General features: G+C 48.7%; 1 pseudogene; it reads right to left on the bottom strand.

Annotated features, from left to right (window-relative positions):
- Positions 1-1600: 1600 nt before the first annotated feature.
- LOC124723349 lies at positions 1601-1717 on the bottom strand (annotated as a pseudogene).
- Positions 1718-10514: the final 8797 nt, after the last annotated feature.

The raw sequence follows: 10514 nt of genomic DNA, 5'->3' as shown, positions 1-10514 counted from the left end.
ACAGGTGGAGGAGCCCTTGGAATGTGAAGATCGTGGGCGAATGGACTGCCCTGCCCGTTCGCCCGCCTTAAATCTCATCGAGCTCGTGTGGGGTGCGTTAGGGAGACGAATTCGTTCAAAATGGTTCAAATGGCTCTAGCACTATGGGACTTAACATCTGAGGTCAGCCGGCCGGAGTGGCCGAGCGGTTCTAGGCGCTACAGTCTGGAGCCGCGCGACTGCTACGGTCGCAGGTTCGAATCCTACCTCGGGGATGGATGTGTGTGATGTCCTTAGGTTAGTTAGGTTTAAGTAGTTCTAAGTTCTAGGGGACTGATGGCCTCAGAAGTTAAGTCCCATAGTGCTCAGAGCCATTTGAACCATCTGAGGTCATCAGTCCCCTAGAACTTAGAAATACTTAAACCTAACTAACCTAAGGACATCACACTCATCCATGCCCGAGGCAGGATTCGAACCTGCGACTGTAGCAGTCGCGCGGTTCCGGACTGAAGTGCCTAGAACCGCTCGACCACAGCGGCCGGCGAGACGAATTGCAGCACGTCCATCCGCACCAACGACCATTCAGTTGTTGTTAGCCGCGATGGTGGGGGAATGGAACGCCCTAACACAAAAATTCCTTACCAGCCTAGTGGCCAGCATGGGAACACGTTGCAGAGCAAGCATTTCTGCCTGTGGTGATCTCATCCCCTATTAAGAACCATGCCGCGTCATTCGTAATGTCCAGGGGAACATGATAGATAGCGGTGACTTCAGTGTAATTATTGTCTTTAAATAAAGGTGTCATTTTAGTTCGTCTCATTGCGTATTTCTTTCAGTTACCTTCTGTATTATACTGCAGCAGTCCTTTCCATGTAGGGTCCAACTTTTATTGAGTCTACATCTACATTTACATCTACATTTATAGTCCACAAGCCACTCAACGGTGGGTGGCGGAGGGCACTTTACATGCCACTGTCATTACCTCCCTTTCCTGTTCCAGTAGTGTTCGCGGGAAGAACGACTGCCGGAAAGCCTCCGTGCGCCCTCGAATCTCTCTAATTTTACATTCGTGATCTCCTCGGGAGACATAAGTAAAGGGAAACAATATATTCGATAGCTCATGTTACTTGGTAATAACACATCGTACGGTGGTTACTTTCGTCCTTGAGTTTTGAACATCAGTATAGATATGCTTCGGAGCCAGCGTAGTTTATTTCCTCATGGTACAATTTTTTTCTGATCAAGTGTCCTTATGTGTTGTGGTCTCATTGCTAGGATTTGAAACAATTGGTCAACAAAAATATCTTAAGGATTTTGTAAATGTAAATCATAGCGTGGTAGGAAAGCTACTGTCCCTCATCGGTGTGTGAGTGTGGGCTGTAGTGCTTGATAACTCCTTCTAAACTAAAAACTAAACTCCTCCCGAACAGGCCATGAAGGCCCAACGGTACCGACCGGCCGCCGTGTCATCCTCAACCACAGGCGTCACTGGATGCGGACATGGAGGGGCATGTGGTCAGCACACCGCTCTCCCGGCCTTATATCAGTTTTCGAGACCGGAGCCGCTACTTCTCAATCAAGTAGCTCCTCAGTTGGCCTCACAAGGGATGAGTGCCCCGCTTGCCAACAGCGCTCGGCAGACCGGATATCACCCATCCAAGTGCTAGCCCAGCCCGACAGCGCTTAACTTCGGCGATCTGACGGGAACCGGTGTTACCACTGCGGCAAGGCCGTTGGCTGATAACCCCTTGACGTTCTGGAAAATGGCCTAAAAGTGGCCCTTTGTCGTGGCCTTCCATCAAGTAAGGAAAGTTTGTTATCGCAGATAGTGCTTGACCGTGATGAGTGCAAGTCCAGGATTGTGACTGGTTGTTGCGACTTACGGGGAATGTGGTTGATGGCATCCGAGGTTGCAACGACTTACCATGAGCATTCTCTCACACGTTCGTTCTTTAAGACACAGTGGAATATTCTGGCTCTCAACAAAAAAGGTAGACAGTCAAAAACTGAATGCTATTACCTTCGATGATGCCCTATTCTCTGAATACGAGCCAACCCCTCTCCAGGACGACAACGGTGACAGCAGCGGCTAATATGTGAAGAGAACATAAGCGCCGCGCCCGACTGGTCGTGGCCAGTTGAGGAGTAGCCACAAGACTAGCGACTTAGAAAGAAGCGACAACGCTCGTTATTTTGCTTGTACATTCTATGTAGCTCAAACATGGAATTGTTATACTGAAGAAACTTGATTATTTTGCATGTCGCCCTTTGCTTGCGACACATTTGTGTATTTCTCAAAGTGGCTCAAATGGCTCTGAGCACTATGGGACTTAACTTCTGAGGTCATCAGTCCCCAGAACTTAGAACTACTTAAACCTAGCTAACCTAAGGACATCACACACATCCATGCCCGAGGCAGGATTCGAACCTGCGACCGTAGTGGTCACGCGGTTCCAGACTGTAGCGCCTAGACCGCTCGGCCACCCTTGGCCGGCTTCTCAAAGTGAAGTATTGTCATTTGCTTTTCGTAATAAAACTCATTAATACGATTTATTTGAATGTTGTCTAGCGATCCGAGAAAGCAGGTTTCCTAGACATTCCACATTTGACGTCTAAGCTGGGTTTAGCATGAGGTCCCTGTGGCCGAGCGGTTCTAGGCGCTTCAGTCCGGAACCGTGCTGCTGCTACGGTCGTAGATTCGAATCCTGCCTCGGGCATGGATGTGTGTGATGTCCTTAGGTTAGTTAGGTTTAAGTAGTTCTAAGTTCTAGGTGACTGATGACCTCAGATATTAAGTACCATAGTGCTTAGAGCCATTTGAACCATTTTAGCACGAGAACGGTTCAGACTCCGTCCAGCAACCCAGTTTAGGATATCAGTGGTTGCCCTAAGTTAGTTCAGGCAGATCCCGTGCTGATTGCCCCCGGAGATTTCCATTCCCATTCTTGGGTTAGTCGAACGAAACTGATGCTCCAAGTGTAATACGATGTCGCCGACGGATGCTAAACCATAATTTTCTATCCTACTATTAATTACGATATTTTTTTTCGAAAAGAGTTTCTGTTCCGCTCAACGTTGAGTTGATCGTCACCATGGCCACGAAGACGCAGGATGTCGGAGTAACAGGCGGTAGAATTTCACACTACGTAACCTCTCATGAAACTGAATACTTGGTTAAGGAACCTCAGTGTGATTTTAAATACAATGACAGGATTTTATTATCATTTTATGATTTTTAACATCGTGTTCAGTGTGTGATTAACTGTGGTAACGAGAATTATGTCACACTATTTTCAGTTTATCCCCCACCTTTACTACGATGATGTCGGAATTGTCTAACATAGGTTACCATCTGATAGCAGATTTTTTTCTTTCTGAGCACTAGAAGACAAACATCCTTAATGACAAAAGAATCTGTCGTCCGACAATCCACGATACGGAGGTACTGATACAATGAGTCGCAGAAAAATGTTAAGGGCAAAATCTCTGCGCCGAAGATGAATTTCGCTACGACTGAAGAAGTGTGCTTAATAATTTCGGGATGGTGGTCACTGGGTAAGATTCTAGGGCACCCCTACGTAATGCGGAGATGGGTAGTATTGTGTTTTCAGAGCAACAGTAACAGCGGAATGGGTCGGTTAGGAATGACTTCGAACGTGGACTAGCCACTGGATGGCACCTGAGTTACATATCCATCAGGGACATATCAACCCTTCTAAAGCTGCCCAAGTGGACTTTGATGATTTTTTTGAATGTGAAGTAGAAACGCGTAGGAGCAATCACAGCATAACCAAGACCTCATGTACTGATGGACAGGAACCGTCGATGGTTGCGGAGGACGGATGCAATAAAATCGCTTGTAAGGAGTCACTCGTGAGGTCCAAAACGCTACCAGCAGTCCAGATAGCACATTACTGGTCGCAGGAGTTAAAAAAAAAAAAAAAAGAAACAGGCGTACATTGGTCGATCAGCCCCTCCTTAGTCACACATTTCTGTAGTCAATGGTAAGCGATGCTGGAGACGGTGCAAAGAGCGACGACACTGGATACTGGATCATTGGAATCGTGTTATTTGGAGTGATGAATCATGCTACTGGAAACTGGAAATCTGTGGTAAGGTCTTATGCGACCAAATTGCTGACGTCATCAATCCCTACGCTTACGCACTACTTAATCTAACTTACGCTAAGGACAACACACACATCCATGCCCGAGGGAGGACTCGAACCTCCGACGGGGCCAGCCGGAATCATGCTATTCCTGTGCCAATCCAATGGGAGGGTTTGGGTTTGGTGAATGCCAGGAGAACGTTAGCTACCGTCATATGTAGTGCCTCCAGTGAAGTACTGAGGAGGTGGTGAGGCTGCCTTTCGTGGTTAGAGTGTGATCCCCTTACTGAACTTAAGAGAACGCTAAATGCAGAAGGTTATGAACACATTTTACAGCATTGAGTACTGCATACATTAGAGGAACAGTTCGGAGACAATGATAGTATCAGTACTTCAGTGCATCATGTCTTAATGCAGCAGCTGTGAGGCAATGGTTTGACACAATAACATTCCTGAAATGGGCTGGCCTGCCAAGCATCCCCGATTTGAACTCAGTGGAACACCTTTGGGATGAGTCAGATCGTCGACTTCTTTCCAGACCTTACTGTCCATCACTATTTAGACTGGTTTCGGCTGTCGATGAATAATGGGATGGCATTCCTCCACAGACATTCAGACACCTTACTTAAAGTGTCTCAAGCATCGCTCAAGCAGTCATACATGGAGTAAAAAAGTATTGGGTTGGGTTGTTTGGGGAAGGAGACCAGACAGCGAGGTCATCGGTTCAAAAATGGTTCAAATGGCTCTGAGCACTATGGGACTCAACTGCTGAGGTCATTAGTCCCCTAGACTTAGAACTACTTAAACCTAACTAACCTAAGGACATCACAAACATCCATGCCCGAGGCAGGATTCGAACCTGCGACCGTAGCGGTCTTGCGGTTCCAGACTGCAGCGCCTTTAACCGCACGGCCACTTCGGCCGGCGAGGCCATCGGTCTCATCGGATTAGGGAAGGAAGTCGGCAGTGCCCTTTCAGAGGAACCATCCCGGCATTTCCCTGGAGTGATTTAGGGAAATCACGGAAAACCTAAATCAGGATGACTGGAAGCGGGCCAGTCCAGTGTCTAACCACTGCGCTACCTAAAAAAAAAAAAGTGTTCATAGTGCTGTACATTTTTTAAACAAGTAGTACACGAAAAGAAGCGAATATAAAATCTGAAGAGCCAGTGCTGCGAAAAGTATTTCAGTAAATCGTTTTTATTGAAAAACAAGGAACAAAATACACTCATAGCAAGAGCAAGGTTAACAAACTACTTCATAAAGTTTCCCTCTACCTTCTGAATACGCCTCAGATTCGCGCCCAAGGACGAAACTTTAATGCTGAACCACGTCATACTCAAGCGTCAACTGTTGTCAACCACAGTTAGCCACCTCTAATTGTTTTGAGTGGCGCAGGGATAGTGCAGTTTGCAACATGGGCTGTAAGGATAGTGAGACCACCATAACTGAAAGAAAACTTATTCTGAGCTTGCATAATCAGTGCAAATCCTCGTAAAGTAGTCCTAAAGTAGTCGGTAGATCTAGATCGACGGTTCAGTCGATAACACACACATCAAAAAAAGTTTTGCATCACCCCGCTTCCCAGAACTCCTGAGGATAGGCTTTGACTGTGGATACTGTTTCACAGGCACAGTCCCTTTGACTGTTCAGAGAGGTCTCTAAACCCGCCCAAAGATGTAAACAACCATGCATGAGCAGCGCCTATTAGACGGAGGGGTCCGACAGCCGATTAGTTCCAGTCATTCCACCAGGAAGGAGGTACACGGCTCGTGTTGTCTGTAGTTCAACCATGACTAGACGGTCAATACCACGGTTCGATCGCGTACGCATTGTTACTTTGTGCCAGGAAGGGCTCTCAACAAGGGAAGTATATAGGCGTCTCGGAGTGAACTAAAGCGACGTTGTTCGGACATGGAGGAGAAACAGAGAGACAGGAACTGTCGATGACATGCCTCGCTCAGGATGCCCAAAGGCTACAACTGCAGTGGATGACAGCTACCTTCGGATTATGGCTCGGAGGAACCCTGACAGTGCCGGCCGGGGTGGCCGAGCGTTTCTAGGCGCTACAGTCTGGAACCGCGCGATCGCTACGGTTGCAGTTTCGAATCCTGCCTCGGGCATGGATGTTTGTGATGTCCTTAGGTTAGTTAGGTTTAAGCAGTTCTAAGTTCTAGGGGACTAATGACCTTAGAAGTTAAGTCCCATAGTGCTCAGTGCTATTTGAACCATTTTGAACCCTGACAGCAATGCCACCATTTTGAATAATGCTTTTCGTGCAGCCACAGGACGTCATATTACGACTAAAACTGTTCGCAATAGGCTACATGATGCGCAACTTCACTCGCGACGTCCATGGCGAGGTCCATCTTTGCAACTACGACACCGTGCAGCGCGGTACAGATGGACCCAACAACATGCGGAATGGACCGTTCTGGACTGGCATCACGCCGTTGTCCAGAAGTTAAGCGTAATCACGAAAGGAGGATATACTGCCTCATCAGGATGTCGGGGGGATTACTAAACAAGATACAGCTTAATCACAAGGCTTTGGGCATACCGCAGTGCCAGAAAGAGAATGTCAGAGAAGCTCTAATAGCTAAGACACACATATACAACTCGGAAATCTCTTCCAGTACAAAAAAAGCTGATAATAAATGATGTGGTTATCTGTAACAGCCACTCAATATGCACAGCGACGTGACATGCTCTCCACGAGATGGTTCAAGAGGTTTCTTGGCAATCGATCCCATTTCTCAGCAAGTGCGGTGCGGAGGTCTGGAAGTGCCCTTCGTGGAGGCTGACGAGGTAGAGTTCGCCTCCCTAATGCATCCCAGGCATGTTGTACGGTGTTCAGTTTCGGTGACCTCGCTGGCCAGTCCATCCGACAGATATCTTCACTTTCAAGAAATTCATTCAGCATAGCAGCTCGATGCGGACGTGCGTTATCTTCCGTGAAGAGCAACACTGGGCCAACTTCACCTTTTAAAAGGCTAAAACGTGGAAATAGTACCTCATCTCTGTACGTCTCAGCGTTTACAGTATTCCTCCGACCACCAACAAAGATGTGCACCTCCGTACGGCACGATGTCCACACCATTACGCCGGCACCACCAAAGAGGTCTCCTTCCTCGATGTTCCTGGGGCTATACTGGCTACCAGGTTCTCTCCAGAGCAATGTGCGACAAGAATCATTTTCGACATTGAAACGGGATTTATCTGTGAAGAGTAAATTCCTCCATTGATTCATGATCCAGTCTCGATGTTGCCGACACTACAATACACGGGCCCGTGCCTTTGCTGGAGTGAGCGGGATGCACACGGCCAGAATTCTGGCAAACAGCTCTGCTGTCCTGAGATTCCGAGAGACAATCTTTCGGAAAACAGCTATTCCTGAGGCAGCTGTAAGTTCTGCAGCCGATTGTCCTGCAGGTGTAGTCCTGAAACTTCTTGGCAGCTTAAAACTATGTGCCGGACCGAGACTCGAACTCGGGACCTTTGCCTTTCGCGGGCAAGTGCTCTACCAACTGAGCTACCCAAGCACGACTCACGCCCCGTCCTCACAGCTTTACTTCTGCCAGTACCTCGTCTCCTACCTTCTGTGAAGTTTGGAAGGTAGGAGACGAGGTACTGGCAGAAGTAAAGATGTGAGGACGGGGCGTGAGTCGTGCTTGGGTAGCTCAGTTGGTAGAGCACTTGCCCGCGAATGGCAAAGGTCGCGAGTTCGAGTCTCGGTCCGGCACACAGTTTTAATCTGCCAGGAAGTTTCATATCAGCGCACGCTCCGCTTCAGAGTGAAAATCTCATTCTGAGGTATAGTCCTGTTTCGTTGCGCTGTTACGGCCAGATGTCGGTCCCTCTGTGTGGACTTCGGGCGACATTGAACTGGCGTACGGAGATTATCTGCTGTGCCTCTAAACCGTCACCAAATCCTTGAAATGACACTTTGTGGCACATTCAATCATACTGACAATTCGATCTCTGTCTGGCCTGCTTCCAAGTGGCCGAATATGGCATCTTTGTGGCATTACGTTCTCAACTTCACCAAGAAACTACGCTCTACTCACTGTTGTTGTTGTGGTCTACAGTCCAGAGACTGGTTTGATGCAGCTCTCCATGCTACTCTATCCTGTGCAAGCTTCTTCATCGCCCAGTAGCTATTGCAACCTACTTCTGAATCTGCTTAGTGTATTCATCTCTTGGTCTCCCTCTACGATTTTTACCCTCCATGCTGCCCTCCAATACCAAATTGGTGATCCCCTGATGCCTCAGAACATGTCCTACCAACCTATCCCTTCTTCTAGTCAAGTTGTGCCACAAACTCCCCTTCTTCCCAATTCTATCAAATACCTCCTCATTAGTTATGTGATCTACCCATCTAATCTTCAGCATTCTTCTATAGCACCACATTTCGAAAGCTTCTATTCTCTTCTTGTCCAAACTACACTCCTGGAAATTGAAATAAGAACACCGTGAATTCATTGTCCCAGGAAGGGGAAACTTTATTGACACATTCCTGGGGTCAGATACATCACATGATCACACTGACAGAACCACAGGCACATAGACACGGGCAACAGAGCATGCACAATGTCGGCACTAGTACAGTGTATATCCACCTTTCGCAGCAATGCAGGCTGCTATTCTCCCATGGAGACGATCGTAGAGATGCTGGATGTAGTCCTGTGGAACGGCTTGCCATGCCATTTCCACCTGGCGCCTCAGTTAGACCAGCTTTCGTGCTGGACGTGCAGACCGCGTGAGACGACGCTTCATCCAGTCCCAAACATGCTCAATGGGGGACAGATCCGGAGATCTTGCTGGCCAGGGTAGTTGACTTACACCTTCTAGAGCACGTTGGGTGGCACGGGATACATGCGGACGTGCATTATCCTGTTGGAACAGCAAGTTCCCTTGCCGGTCTAGGAATGGTAGAACGATGGGTTCGATGACGGTTTGGATGTACCGTGCACTATTCAGTGTCCCCTCGACGATCACCAGTGGTGTACGGCCAGTGTAGGAGATCGCTCCCCACACCATGATGCCGGGTGTTGGCCCTGTGTGCCTCGGTCGTATGCAGTCCTGATTGTGGCGCTCACCTGCACGGCGCCAAACACGCATACGACCATCATTGGCACCAAGGCAGAAGCGACTCTCATCGCTGAAGACGACACGTCTCCATTCGTCCCTCCATTCACGCCTGTCGCGACACCACTGGAGGCAGGCTGCACGATGTTGGGGCGTGAGCGGAAGACGGCCTAACGGTGTGCGGGACCGTAGCCCAGCTTCATGGAGACGGTTGCGAATGGTCCTCGCCGATACCCCAGGAGCAACAGTGTCCCTAATTTGCTGGGAAGTGGCGGTGCGGTCTCCTACGGCACTGCGTAGGATCCTACGGTCTTGGCGTGCATCCGTGCGTCGCTGCGGTCCGGTCCCAGGTCGACGGGCACGTGCACCTTCCGCCGACCACTGGCGACAACATCGATGTACTGTGGAGACCTCACGCCCCACGTGTTGAGCAATTCGGCGGTACGTCCACCCGGCCTCCCGCATGCCCACTATACGCCCTCGCTCAAAGTCCGTCAACTGCACATACGGTTCACGTCCACGCTGTCGCGGCATGCTACCAGTGTTAAAGACTGCGATGGAGCTCCGTATGCCACGGCAAACTGGCTGACACTGGCGGCGGCGGTGCACAAATGCTGCGCAGCTAGCGCCATTCGACGGCCAACACCGCGGTTCCTAGTGTGTCCGCTGTGCCGTGCGTGTGATCATTGCTTTTACAGCCCTCTCGCAGAGTCCGGAGCAAGTATGGTGGGTCTGACACACTGGTGTCAATGTGTTCTTTTTTCCATTTCCAGGAGTGTATTTATCGTCGACGTTTCACTTCCATACGTGGCTACACTCCATACAAATACTTTCAGAAACGACTTCCTGACATTTAAATCTACACTCGATGTTAAAATATTTCTCTTCTTCAGAAACGCTCACTATGAACGGACACAGAAGACTGAGACATGAGTGGTGTCATGCTCTGTTTGTGTTTACCTTTCGGTTACGCCACTATCACAGCACGGGGTACTCCTTTCCGTATACAGAGAGAATAAGTAGGGCTTATAGGTAAATATTTACGGTGATGTTGGGTGATTGCTCTCCGTTTCTCTTCTTATTTTCGTGTTTTCATGATTGTGGTTACCTTTTGGGTACTACTGTATATGACACCACTTAAGAAGCCTGTGTATCAGAGGTGTTACGTGTGGTTCAAATGGCTCTGAGCACTATGGGACTTAACATCTGTGGTCATCAGTCCCGTAGAACTTACAACTAATTAAACCTAACCAACCTAAGGACATCACACACATCCATGCCCGAGGCAGGATTCGAACCTGCTACTGTAGCGGTCGCTCGGCTCCAGACTGTAGCGCCTA

This window comes from Schistocerca piceifrons, chromosome X (genome assembly GCF_021461385.2).
Source record: "Schistocerca piceifrons isolate TAMUIC-IGC-003096 chromosome X, iqSchPice1.1, whole genome shotgun sequence".
Taxonomy (NCBI): Eukaryota; Metazoa; Arthropoda; class Insecta; order Orthoptera; family Acrididae; genus Schistocerca; species Schistocerca piceifrons.
The sequence above is the reverse complement of the archived record's forward strand: the minus strand, read 5'-3'. Positions and strand labels throughout refer to the sequence as shown.